Source organism: Amphiura filiformis, chromosome 2 (genome assembly GCF_039555335.1).
Source record: "Amphiura filiformis chromosome 2, Afil_fr2py, whole genome shotgun sequence".
In the NCBI taxonomy this organism is placed as follows: domain Eukaryota; kingdom Metazoa; phylum Echinodermata; class Ophiuroidea; order Amphilepidida; family Amphiuridae; genus Amphiura; species Amphiura filiformis.
In genome coordinates this window covers 19,749,814-19,764,079 of record NC_092629.1, presented here as the reverse complement: position 1 = coordinate 19,764,079, position 14,266 = coordinate 19,749,814, and the positions used below count along the sequence as shown (strand labels likewise).

The window sequence follows — 14,266 nt, the reverse complement described above, 5'->3', positions numbered from 1 at the left end:
ATAACGATGCACGCATAGTCACTGTGAGTGAGAAATTTTAGACATTGTTTTGTATTGAAGTAAGTCAAATTTTGATCCTTTTGAAATATATTTTTAAAAACGAAGACAAAAATAATAAAATTTAAGAAAACTGATTTTGTGTCTTTAGAACATAAATATACAGTCAGCAACATTTTGAAATTTAAGGTAAGTTGTTATGGCGGACATACAAAGGTTGGCATGGAAAATCAAAGTTGGCACTTTACCCAAAACTTTGCAGATTGAGAAATCGGTCGGGCTAGTGGGATCCCGTGCATCATTTACTTTCAGATATTTGTAAGTTTGTATGTACTTATCAGCATTGCTTTTAAAGTACAATGTAAAACAATGTTTAAATTTGCCACTTGTCGAATATAATAACCTGTGGTTGATTTTCATAACCTTCAATATTAAGTGATTATTTACTGTGTCTCAATGACAAAAAAATTGCCGTACCATATTAAAATGTTCAGGCAGGATCCTAGCATTCAGTTCTTTTAACATTCTGTCAGAAAGTTGTCCATCTCCAAATCGCGTAAAGTAGTATGTAGATACCATTCTTGCCAGCGGATCTCGTATAATATTGATGTAGACAGGTTGTTTTGATCTATTAAAATAAAAAGAAAACATATCGTTTGGCAGAATGCCGAAAAGCGATTACGCCTCTTCGTAAAAAGCATAGCCACCGGGATAAGCGGTGGATGTGCTGTGGTTGTAGTTGGGTCGGGAGGATGTCTTGTGGGAAGTCATTTTCAATGCAACCCTTTATCATTCTCCTTCACTGCCTTTACCCTTCCTTCATCCGTTCTTTAAGCCTTTAAAGGGAGTCTCCGGCAATCACAACATTATTCCGTAATAGTTACCATAAAACGAATACAAACATCCGTCTCTCAACTCGCGATATTCCAAATTCCCGGGCGCCAAAATTGTCGAGTGCAATGACGTCCCAGTAATACAATGAAGGCTGGCGACAATTGAGCACAAATAACCATTACGTCATTGCACTTAGACAATCTCGGCGCGGGAATTTTGAATATCGCGTCTTGAGAGTCGACTGTTTTTATTCGCTTTTATGGTCAATGTGAGTTTGTTGTGATTCATGCTTGATAATTATTTTTCTAACATACAAGGCATAATGTTATGATTGCCGGAGACTCCCTTTAATCAACCTAACCTAGCAATACATGCTGTATTGAAAACAATGTTTCCTCAGTGCCAGAAGTGTGTAATTGCAACTGCTGCCATGAGTAGATGATTACAATATACACATGATATACTGTGTGTAAATTGTTAAATGTTCACAGAGCAGTTGTTGCACCACCAGGGAAATGCCACTAGGCATGCTAGGTTGCAATTACCCACTTCTGGCACTTAACCTTCCACAGGGAGCGTTTCAAATGGGGTTACCTGAATGGGTGACCGAGTCCTTTTGAAATCTACATACCCTGTGTAGGAGATTAAGGTCGTGTCTTCTATAGGGGAATTTCAAATGGAATAATCCATATCACAAAAGCCGTAGCTGGCACTGAAGGGCGACCTGTTTCCCCTATATAGGTTTTAGGGCAGCTCTTGCAAGGGATTTCATATACTGCTTCGGCTGTTTGGAGGGGGTCTTTGTCCTTCGGGTGAACAAGGGCTTTTCGGATGGTGGAATGTGGTTTTAATGATGTAGCAAAACCGTGCTTTTTGAAAATTCTGGACACGCGTTCCGATAAGCCTTCCACGTACGGTAGCACTACAAGGTCTTTGCTCTTTTCTTGACCGTCGCTATGTTTGTATTTCTTTGGTTTCGGAAGATCTTTGTCCTCAACAACTTTCGTGATAGACCACGGAGGATAGCCACATTGATTAAGTGCCTGTTCTATATGGCTCGTTTCTTTCTGGCGATCAATTTCTTCAGAAACAATGGAATCTTTTCTGTCGATGAGGGTCCTTATGACACCTAACTTGTGGTGTAACGGATGGTGCGATTGAAATTGCAAGTACTGATCTGTGTGCGTTGGCTTTCTGTAAATGCACAGTTTAAGGGAAAGTCATCTTTCCTGGTGATTAAAGTGTCCAGGAAACGGATACTAGTGTCTGATTCTTTCTCGTATGTAAATTTGATGCTATTTGTGGGATCAACTTGGTTCAAATGTATAGTCAGATTCTCCGCTTCTCCTTTCTTGATCACTTCTAAGACATCGTCGACATATCTCTTCCAGATTCTGGGTTTGCAGTTGTCAGGTGCTGTGGCTATGGCTTCATTCTCGAACCATTCCATGAACAGGTTGACCGCTATGGGACTTAGGGGACTGCCCATTGCCATACCTTTCTTTTGCTGGAAGATTTTGCCTTTAGATGTAAAGTAGGTGGTGGTGAGAATGAACTCAATTAATTCCATCAGCTCGTCAACACTGAGAAGGGTCCTTTTTCAAATCATGGTTTTTTTCTAACTTTTGGCGGATAATTTTCAGCGTAAGATCCACAGGCGTCTTTGTGAACAGGGATATCACGTCGTGCGAGATTAAGTATTCGTCGTCACCTATAGTGATCCCGTCTAAGTCCTCAGCAAGTTGTTTTGAATTAAGGACGTGATGGTCTGTGTTACCGACAAGAGGACTAATTATGTATGCCAGCGATCTCGACACATTGTAACCGATAGAGCCTGTGTAGTCGATGATTGGACGTAACGGCGTATCTTTCTTATGGATCTTGGGACTGTCATATATGCGTGGGATAATCTCCGCTGTTGGGAAAAGGAAATCTTTGTCCTTTTGAGATATTTTTTCCTCACGCAAGAGTCTGTTTAAGATAGCGACAAGCTTCTTTTTGTATTTTGGGGTGGGGTCTTTTTTAAGCTCTTCATACGTGCTAGTATCATTGAGCAAATCTTTTCGTCATATTCGGTGGTATCTAAAATGACAGTAGCTCTACCTTTGTCTGCACCCAAAATTTGAATGGATTTTTCTTTCTGAAGCTCTCTAATGGCAATTCTTTCATCCTTCGTTACATATGATTTTGGTGGTTTGGTTGAAATTGAGTTTGCTCCTACTACCTCCGATCTAAGAACAACTACAGAAACATACAAGTCGGCCATAGCAGAGCACACTGTAAAAAAATAATCACGTGATTGGGTGGGAGGAGGCCAAAATCATCGACCAAGAAGCTAACAAAACAACTCGTTGGCTCAAAGAGGCCATCTGGAGTAGAGGCAACACCACCATAAACAAGGACGAGGGGGCGTACAGACTTGATCGGATCTACGATCATCAATCGGCAAGCAACTCATGTGACGTCATCAAAATCCGTCATAAAGTTTGCCGATAACATCTAGAAACACTACCAATCACCACACCAGAGTGAACAAGATTCCTGATAGGAATCGAAATATTTCTAGTGAGTACCAAATTTACTATTTGGATCTGTGTTGAGAACATTTGCTTACCAGTGATTTATGAACGATCCTGATGAATCTGTTCAAAATCTTAATGTTAGTTTTGGTGTTGAAATAGCGGCGTCACTTGTCAACATTTTTTAATAAAAAACTGAACCTGTAAAGTTAACCAAAATGAAGCATAAATTAAAATTCAGTTCTTAATTAAACAGGGATGACGTAAAAAGTGAACAAATATTGTCACGTGGGGAAGAAAACGCCTGGTAAAAAAAGTTTATTTTTACGTGCTTTTCAATGGATAGTTATTTGGTGGTCTACGACAACGCTCTGCAGGGTCTTTTGTTCTATTGTTTCCGATTAGAGCGCTGACATATTGAAAAATGTTGCCAATCAATATTCATGAGAGTGTACATTCAACGTTCAGTTTGCGAAATTGGGTGAGTTGTGTTTGGTAGGTGTGAAATACATCTGACTGGGCGTTTTAATTACGTAACGAATAAAGGCATTGACATCATCGAATGGCTGCCCAGTGCTGTTATGTGTTTAGTTATTATATAGGCCTAATAATTATTATTAAATGTATTCATCATTCCTTTCTTTTCCTTCTCTGTACTTATTCTTTCCTAGGCCTACACTTTATCACTCCCTCGCTCTCATTGTCCCTCTCACCCTCCCTCTCTCATTCCCATCATTTTCCTTATATTTCTATTTATCTACTTGTCTTTATTATATCTCTTTTTTCTCCCTTCCTCCAGCCCTCTCTCATTCTCCATATCCCTCCTCCCCTCTTCCTCCCTCCTCCCCTCCCCAGACTTCTCACAGAGGTGAATCTGCCCCTCCCCAACCCCCTCCCCTCTTTGGGTACGCCACAATTTCTATACCAATCTCTTTCTTAAAATAAAATTAAATGGAAATTTCTAAAAAAACAACCTTTATAGGCCTATACTTATACTTACATGTATACGTATAGCGATTACCATAGTGTAATATAGATATATGGACTGGACATGGCAGCCTTCATACATTCTAATATGTAATCGACCAGCAAGAGCATTCAATTTATTTAAATGAAACGCCTAACGTCAGGTGGGTGGTAAAGATGATTGCATCGACAGCTAAAGCCTCCTTATAGACTTCAGACCCACACAAGCACCCATTTTGATACGTGAGTACAATGGTACCACTTTACACATGACTGCCCTTACACATGACTGTAGTGTGGTCACTTATTGATACTCGCCTGTTGTGTAGAGCGTTAATATGATGCCGGATCAGTGACCAATTTAATGGCGGAACCCTTTATTCGAAACAATGGTACCACTTTTATGAATAGCCTGTCGCAACTTCTAATCGGCATCAAACGAACAAAATATTATATAATCTTTTGGGACTCTGTTTCTATTTAAAAGCTCTATGGTCTACGCCATGAAATGCGAAATGAGAAAAACTACTTGTTCTTACCGGTCAATCGGCATAAAACGAAAATGTCCGTGGATAACAGCAGGTAGTGAACTCGCGTTTTTCTTCTTGACAAGCTGTGTTATAGCTTCCTTAATAAGAACCAGTTTCTATAATATATAGAAAGAAATGCATCTATTTTTTTTAAACAAGGAATACCGCGTATCTTAGAAGCCGTACTGTACGAATTTTGCTTCAGTCATCATTGGTTTTCTTCAAAAGTTCTGTTTTCACACGATATTGTTACATGCTTCGGGTAATCTATCACTTTATGCCCCTCTAAGGCTGCGTTCACATAGAAGTATACGGTATTCGGTATTCGCTATACGAAATACGCTCATTCGTTCAGGCTGAGTTCATATAGGAGTATACTATGTGAACTCAGCCTGATCAATGAGCGTATTCGTATAGCGAATATCGAGTATGTCAGTTTACCCATTTTCTTCGTCTTATCAAATGCTTGTAACTTTACTTCTTGAGGTCACATTGCATTCAATGAGGTGTCATAATGTGCAGAATTAGATAGTGCATCAATTAAAAAAATGAATTTGCCCACATATGGTTTAGGTTTTTAAAATTTGGACGGTATACGCTGCACTAAAATCGAACATGCGCGATTCCCACTATACTATACTATACGCAGGTATACGGCCTTTTCGAATAGCTCTTATGTGACCCGGTACTATGAAATTACCTTGCTCGATTTAATCTATACGCGTGCACCTTCAAAACGTGCATCGTATACCCGAATAGTATACTTCTATGCGATCGTAGCCTTATGTGACCCGGTACTATGAAATTGCCTTGCTCGATTTAACTATATACGCGTGCACCTGTAAAACGTGCACCGTATACCCGAATAGTATACTTCTATGTGAACGCAGCCTTAAGGCCTAATATACAATATTTAATATCACTTTATCTGCTCGAAATGAAAAAATGTCTGATCAATGAAATATTCTATCATGTTAGCAATTTGTTTACACACAAAAGATCGCAATTTGTCAGAGCATGGAAATAGTAGATGAGAAGGAATCACAACCAAGGGGGTGACACTAAATTCACGGTTGTTCTATTAGCAACGCAAAACCTATGAAAAATTCCGCTGGTTTACTAGCTAGAAAGTGAGGCCAGTTATCGATCCGTTATGAATAATTCATGTTCGACCCCTTGGATTATGTTAATTGATATTGGCAAATAACAACGTTGTTCGTTTTGCAAACTTTGCCTGTTCAATGAGAGTATAGCACGCCCCCAATACATCTGGGCACAAACCAGGCGAAAACAATCCAGTTTAATGAAATGGCGGACGGGTATTCCCATCGGGCACCAGTGATATGTTTTTTCAAAGAAAGTCTACTAATTTGATATGAAATGACATTTTGCAATAGTAAAGTCAAAATTAGGACTTGCTGTCAATAATATGAAGGAAATATGTGACAGAGGCAAGGTGTGAAATACAAGTAGTATTTAAGTTATAATAACCTTTGATACCCGACCTGACCTTCAATCATGGCGCCTTTTTCGTCTTATGTATTTATATTATGCTCTCAAGTAAAATAAAATACCAATCTGCACAAAGCAGACAGAATGTTACTTGGCTCCATACGGAGGTTAAGAAATGCACAGTGTATGTGCAAGCCGTGCACCATACTCCAAATATTTACGGTAAATCTGAATAGTGGTCACATATGACATATCATGTGTTCGGGAAATCACGTGGCAACATTTTAAGATTTCAGGCTTGTTTACTAGTTAATTGCCATTTGTACTCTTTATTATTTATCTTTGTTAATTAACATATATTTTAAATGCTGATAAATCGTGGTTGGCTGCCCATGATATCTGTTAAATTCAATGTTTTATGAATATAATTGTACCACGCAGAGGGGGTTACGCAGCAGAATTTCACATCACCTGACTTAGCTCGATTTCGAAGCTCTGTTCTTCAAATTCATGTAAATTTTATACATTTAATATATTTAATATGATACTAATTTTTTGTTATAACCAACTGGTACAAGAAATATACTAGCTTATTACCTATACAGAAAGGTGATTATCAGCCTTCACTCAGCATATTGACATGCCCGGCATATGCAGCCATTATCCGTCTGGATAACATGACTGTCGCCCTCAATACGTCTGGGCACAAATTTAAATAATAATACGCTATTTACATATCAATGTGGCCTCATGCTAATTAAAGCTGCCCCATCCAGGAGTTCATCTATGTCACAACTAACCATCATCCAAGTTCCAAACACATTGCCGACATGTACATTGGCGTTTCTATACAGGTCAACCGCTATAGTTATATCATATTCCTCGGGATTATATCCCAACACGATGGTCATCGGTGACGTAACATTTCTATGACATGACATTTTCAATTCTAAAGCTGCAGTCAAGCGACCAATGCTTATGGACTAAATGCGGCCTTGTGAGCAGGAAAGGGCGGGAAATATGAATGCATTAGGCTGCGATCACATAAAAGTATACTATTCGGGTATACGGTGCACGTTTTGCAGGTGCACGCGAATAGCTTAACTCGAGCAAGGCAATTCCATAGTACCGGGTCACATAAGGCTACGATCACATAGAAGTATACTATTCGGGTATACGGTGCATGTTTTGCAGGTGCACGCCTATAGCTTAAATCGGGCAAGGTAATTTCATAGTACCGGGTCACATAAGCATGATAAGGCACTATTCGAAAAGGCCGTATACCTGCGTATAGTATAGTATACAAATATTGACTGCTATGGGGGGCATGGTTAAAATTATAGGCCCAAGGTGATCTCAAAACCATGACTATGTCCCGAGGCGTAGCCGAGGGGCATAGTCATGGTCTAGTCATAGATCACCGCGGGCCTATAATTTTAACCATGCCCCGAATAAAAAGCAGTCAATATTTGTTTTATATACCAAATCTTAAGATTCTTGTCATCTGTTTGGTTAAAAGCATCGATTTTGGGAAGAGAAATTAATAGTTTCAATGCGAACGGCACACAGATTACAATCTGCGATTTCTGCGTAATTATAACGCGTGAAAACATTAACGCGTGCGTAATTATCATTTTACGCTGGGAAAAACGCGCAGTTTGATCGTGACGCACCTAACCGGTCCATAGTTCATTTCCACAGATTACAATCTGCGATTTCTGCGTAATTATAACGCGTGAAAACATTAACGCGTGCGTAATATCATTTTACGCTGGGAAAAACGCGCAGTTTGATCGTGACGCACATGACCGGTCCATAGTTCATTTCCATGGACCGGTCCATAGTTCATTTTGCGGGCATAGTTAATTCAATGACTGCACTTTCAACCAATCAGATGACATGAATCTATATATGAGGTATATAATACAGTATAGTGGGAATCGTGCGTGCTCGATTTTAGTGCAGCGTATACCGTGCTAATTTTAAAACTAAACCATATGTGGGTAAATTCATTTTTTTGTAATAGATGCACTATCTAATTCTGCACATTATGACACCTCATTCAATGCAATGTGACCTCAAGAAGTAAAGTTTATACAAGCATTTGAGTAGACGAAGAAAATTGGTAAACTGACCTACAAATGTATACTCGCTATTAGCTATACGAAATACGCTCATTTGACCAGGCTAAGTTTACATAGTATACTCCTATATGAACTCAGCCTGATCGAATGAGCGTATTTTGTATACGCTCATTCGATCAGGCTGAGTTCATATAGGAGTATACTATGTGAACTCAGCCTGATCGAATGAGCGTATTTCATATAGCGAATAGCGAGTATGTCAGTTTACCCATTTTCTTCGTCTTATCAAATGCTTGTAACTTTACTTCTTGAGGTCACATTGCATTCAATGAGGTGTCATAATGTGCAGAATTAGATAGTGCATCTATTAAAAAAATGAATTTACCCACATATGGTTTAGGTTTTTAAAATTAGGACGGTATACGCTGCACTAAAATCGAACACGCACGATTCCCACTATACTATACTCTCTCTCTCTCTGTGTCAGGTGGCGCTGTGTAGCGCTGCTGTGGTCTTCACAAGAGTACGCCATCTCACTCGATCTGATGCCAAGTGCGTTGCACCTTGCATTCCCTGGTTAGAAACCAGCTTCACGTCATTAGTCTAAGATGTTGGTGGACGTCCTCTTCCTCGTTTGCCTTCCATAGCCCCTTGCAAAATCTGTTTTTCTACACCTCCATGTTTCCTGACAATATGGCCAAAGTACTTCAGCTTTCTCTCCATTATGCCGCTTCTGATGGTTAGACTTGTACCAATCTTGTCGAGGATCCAGGAATTTGTTCTCCTGTCTTTCCATGTCACTCGTAGAAGCCTCCTGTAACACCACATCTCAAAAGCATCTACTCTTTTCCTATCATTCTTGGTCATAGCCCAAGACTCGCATCCATAAGTGGCAATGGAAAACACAGTTGCACGAAGTAGGCGTACCTTGAGGTCAATGGATAGGCCTCTGCTTTTCCATATGCTTGACATGCCCTGCACAGTTGTCCTTGCAATAGCCAGTCTTCTCTTAATTTCAGTTGTGCTGTCACCACTGTTGTTAATCATTGAACCCAGATATTCAAATTGCTTCACCTCCTCAATCTGCTGTCCATCTATCACAAACTCATCACTTTTCCGCTCTCTGTCTACAACCATTATTTTTGTCTTCTTTGTGTTCAGGAGAAGGTGTTTTTCTTCGCTGGCCTCTTTGATGCGCTTCAAAAGATCAATCAGCTCTACTCTGCTGCTACAAATAAGAGTGGTGTCATCGGCGTACCTCAGGTTAGTAATTATTGTACCGCCAAACTTCACTCCACCTTCAAACCCCTCCAAAGCTGTTCTCATTATGTCTTCAGAGTAGATGTTAAACAGGTTTGGTGATAGCACACAGCCCTGTCGTAAGCCTCTTCCAATCTTGAACCAATCTGTGTCTCCACTACTTGTTCTGACTGCCGATTTTTGGTCTTCATATAAGCAGCTGATCAGATCCACAAGATGACTTGGGAAACCCATCTTTTTCATAGTTTCCCACATCTGAGGGTGGCTAACACAGTCAAAAGCTTTACTGTAATCTATGAAACACATGTAAAGAGGAAGTCTATGCTCTCTGCATTTCTCAATCACATTCCTGATATTGACAATTTGGTCCCTAGTACCCCTTCCTTCACGAAATCCTGCCTGCTCATCAGATATTTCTTGCTCCATTTTGTTCTTCATTCTCTTGATGATGATCTTCAGAAGCACTTTACTTGCATGACAAATCAGGCTGATGGTCCGGTGATTGGCACACTCTTTCAAATTTCCTTCTTTGGCAATGGAATAAATACTGCCCTGCACCAGTCTCTCGCCCATTTCTTCTTTTTCCAGATGATACCACATAGACGCCACATTAGGTCTATCCCTTCATTCCCAGTTGCCTTCCACAACTCAGAAGCTACATTATCAATGCCAGGTGACTTAGCATTTTTCATTTGTTCCATGGCAAGCTCAACTTCAGATCTCAATGGTGGAGGTTCTTCCTCACTCGTTTCACACTGTACATACACCTTGTCATCTTGTGCCTCAAACAGCTAGGAACTATACTGAACCCATCGCCTTTTGATGTCTACACTTTCGGTAAGAGTGTTACCTTTCTCATCATTTATAACATCCATCCTGGGGATCCACTTCTTGGTAAGTTCTTTGGCAATACCAAAAGCTATTTTTGAGTCACCCTTACATCTTTCCATTTCCACACATTTCCTTTCGATGTAGTTTCTTTTGTCCTCCTTAACACTTTTGGAGACCTCTTTGTTTAAGCGTGCCCATTCTTCCTTTCCTCCATCTGCCTTTGCTCTCTTCCTGTCATCAGCTAGGTTTAAGGTCTGCTGAGAGATCCACGGCTGTTTCCGTTTCATCTTTCTAGGGATGTACTTCTTTGCTGTGCTCTGGACTGTTTCTTTCATGTCTTCCCACAATTCATTTGGGGTCTGCTCTTCTTCATTAACTTTCAGTAACTCGTCAAACCTGTTCTTCACATCCACTGAATATTGAGTGGGAATGTTGTCAACATCATACCTGGTAGGTGGTGCATTTCCTCTCTTAGCTCTCAGTTTTAGTTTTAGTTTGGCAACAAGTAGCTGATGGTCACTACCACAGTCAGCGCCTGGTCGTGTCCTGACATTTTGGAGTGATGTTCTCCACCTCTTCCTGACCATGATGTAATCGATCTGGTTTCTTGTTCTATCTCCTGGGCTCATCCAAGTCCACAGTCTCCGTGGATGATGCTGAAATAACGTGTTCCCAATGACTAGGTTATTAGCTTCACAAAATTCCTCCTATACTATACGCAGGTATACGGCCTTTTCGAATAGCTCTTACATGTCTTATGTGACCCGGTACTATGAAATTACCTTGCTCGATTTAAGCTATACGCGTGCACCTGCAAAACCAGCATCGTATACCCGGATAGTATACTTCTATGCGATCGTAGCCTTATGTGACCCGGTACTATGAAATTACCTTGCTCGATTGAAGCTATACGCGTGCACCTGCAAAACGTGCACCGTATACCCGAATAGTATATACTTCTATGTGATTGCAGCCTTATGGGACAGATGGGATAACATACCCAAAAATAATGCCTTGTGGGAAGGATGTATTACCAAAATCGGAAGTAGAAAGTCATATATTTGAAACATTTAGGGGCAAATTTACCTATGTGGGCGGTCTGGGGCACATGTGAAGGCAATTTGATAGAATTGATTTTCCGTTTGTCTTATGATAGAATCTGTTCCCATTTTTCGGAAACAATCGGAACAACTTGTTTTATACCTTTACATTTTAATTAAATTTGGGGTCAGCGAAAATACGATCCTTACAAAATGTAAAACTTGTTTAAAAGTGTCTTTAGTCGAAAATACAACGTATTTTGATTAAATTTCCCAATATTTGTATTGTTTGACTTCTCTGCATCTGAAAATGCAGAAATCTGTTGCAAATGTTTATAAAATCAAGTCTAAATGAACGTTAAAAGTGCGCTTCATCAACTAAGGTCACAACAACCGGTTCAAAATTGTTTGTGCGCAAAGATTTATCGCTATGGATTTCCAGTTATGCTACCAAATCACGCTGATGGCGGCAATATGAGTGTCCTCAAAAGGGAATTTGTTGAGTCCTCTTCCTTTGTAATGAAGAATAGATAAGCGGGATTAGTCACAGGCGATCGATTTCGTTGTGATTCCTTCTCATCTACTATTTCCATGGTCAGAGTATTATGTGACCTGCTACCACGAAATGAGCATGAACTCAAATTGGTAGTTTCGAGACGCCCTGGCTGCTGCGTTGGTGTTCTTACAATAGTATATCTGTATGTCCTTGTGAATGCAGGGGAGGGGGCACAACAGGCCATTCACCAAGGATATACTACTAGCTTGTACAGGTGCGCGGCATACAAAGAACATCATTCAGTCAGCCAGGATGTCTCAAAACCACCAACTTTCGATCTTAAAGGGCCGTATTGACCACCCCAACTACATACACCAGGGAGGTGTTCATAATTGGATAATGGCATTTTTTACGATCTAGTATAAGGAATTTGACAACTTGTAAACAGGTTTGAATCTTGGAAATAGAAAAAAGGTCAATAAGGTCAAATTTTATGGGTGCTATTAGTAACAGATATGGTGCTTGGCTGGCCTGGTCACCAATTACGGCCCTTTAAGCTCATTTCGTGGTAGCAGGTCACATATTGGTTAAGAGTTGGGCATACCTTATCATTTGACAGATCCGTGTGTCCTTCTGATATTTTCTTCTGCGTTGCCAAAGTGCCAATCGGTCTTGTAAATCGTCCTTTACGTTGGAGGTAGTCGAGTAATGAGACAACTGTTCTGCTACCACATTTAGGAACCCGGTTGTAAACAATAAGGTGTTTCTGCATGAGACAAAATTATGTCCCACTTGTTACGATTGTCCGAATGAGACAAATGTCATTCAAGCAAATACTAATGTTTGATTATGTTATGTTGAATACTAATAAAAAAACATAGAAAATCAAAAGAATTAAAAAAGAATATTAACCAAAATTCTCGAGGCCCAATCGGGGTTGTTTTCATTGAAATTACTGGTGGCAGAGGAGCGGTGCCACGTGGGGGGGATTCCCCCAGAAGGAGAGCAAATAATCAGAAAGAGAAAGAAGAGGAAAGAAACGGAAGAAGGAAAGGGGGAGAGGGGAATGGAAAGGGGTTTTCTATACCTATTGTTCATTAAAAAGCGTTAGGAGCTACGCCCCTGACCCCCAACAAGGGGCTCTGTCCCACTAATCACAAACAAATATTCGAGGCGTATTTTTAATTCTGGTGCATTTTGAGTAATTTCTTACATAAACTTATCAAACGTATCAAGGAATAAAAGAATAGTAATAATAAAAACGCATCTCGCATCTTGTTTAAACTTTTAGGGTCACTAACGGGAAATAACGGTTCCTTTTCTAACTTTATCATTTCTGTGATGTTTTATGTATATAATGTTAAATTGTGACGATTTTATGGAGTTTCTATACATGCATCTCGCATCTTGGTTTTATGGTCACTAGCGGGAAACAACAGTTTTTTTTCTAACTTTACCATTTCTGTGATGTTTGTTTGTAAATTGTGACGATTTTATGGGTTTTCTATGCCTGTTGTTCATTAATAAGCGACAGCTTAAGGGGCCCTGCCTCCTGGTCCCCGCCAGGGGGCAAGCCCCTGCCACCCCCGTTTATGCTCACCTAATATTCAACCCTGACACAATTCTATCATCATTAGACTGTTTTGTCACAAGATACCAAAACTATTGCTTTCTGACATTGTGATGTGACCTACTAATTTTTTCGGGAACCCCTCTTCTCTAGAATATTCTCTGTATTGCATCATTGGGATAATCCCTTAGACATGTTAGATTGTGAAATGGATATGACATTATATTGCAAAACCCCAGGAAGTGATGTAATGTGAAAGGTTAATAGTATACTTATTCTTGATAATTTCCCAGATTACATCATATATTGTGAAGCTAGTAATTAGCTTTTAATACAGGTATAATGGAATTTTCATGTGCTTGGTATATAAGAACATGTAAACATAATTCGACACAGTTACCAGTGTTGTTGTGGACTAGTTAATGTGCTAACAGTCCATTTCCTTCAAAGAAAGGAAATTACGAACCATAAATATTTCATGTAGTCAATGCACTATACATGAACTAGCCAGTAATATCGGAGAAGATCTAGAATACTTCAGTCAAAGTGCGTACCACTTCCAAGAAAGTAATGTATTCTTCTGTTGACTTGCTGAAGTCTGGTTTAGGAAACAACACATCGCAAATATCCATCTGCCTAGAAGGACATCGATGTACGGTACATTCCTGATACGACTGGTGCTTTAAT

General features: G+C 39.8%; 1 long non-coding RNA gene across 1 annotated transcript; it reads right to left on the bottom strand.

Moving 5' to 3' along the window:
• Positions 1 to 480: 480 nt before the first annotated feature.
• LOC140135572 (uncharacterized) lies at positions 481 to 12,758 on the bottom strand. The gene is made up of 3 exons (XR_011856541.1): positions 12,614 to 12,758; positions 4,856 to 4,962; positions 481 to 625 (listed from the first exon to the last, which is right to left on the bottom strand). It is a non-coding gene; the product is annotated as an uncharacterized lncRNA (long non-coding RNA).
• Positions 12,759 to 14,266: the final 1,508 nt, after the last annotated feature.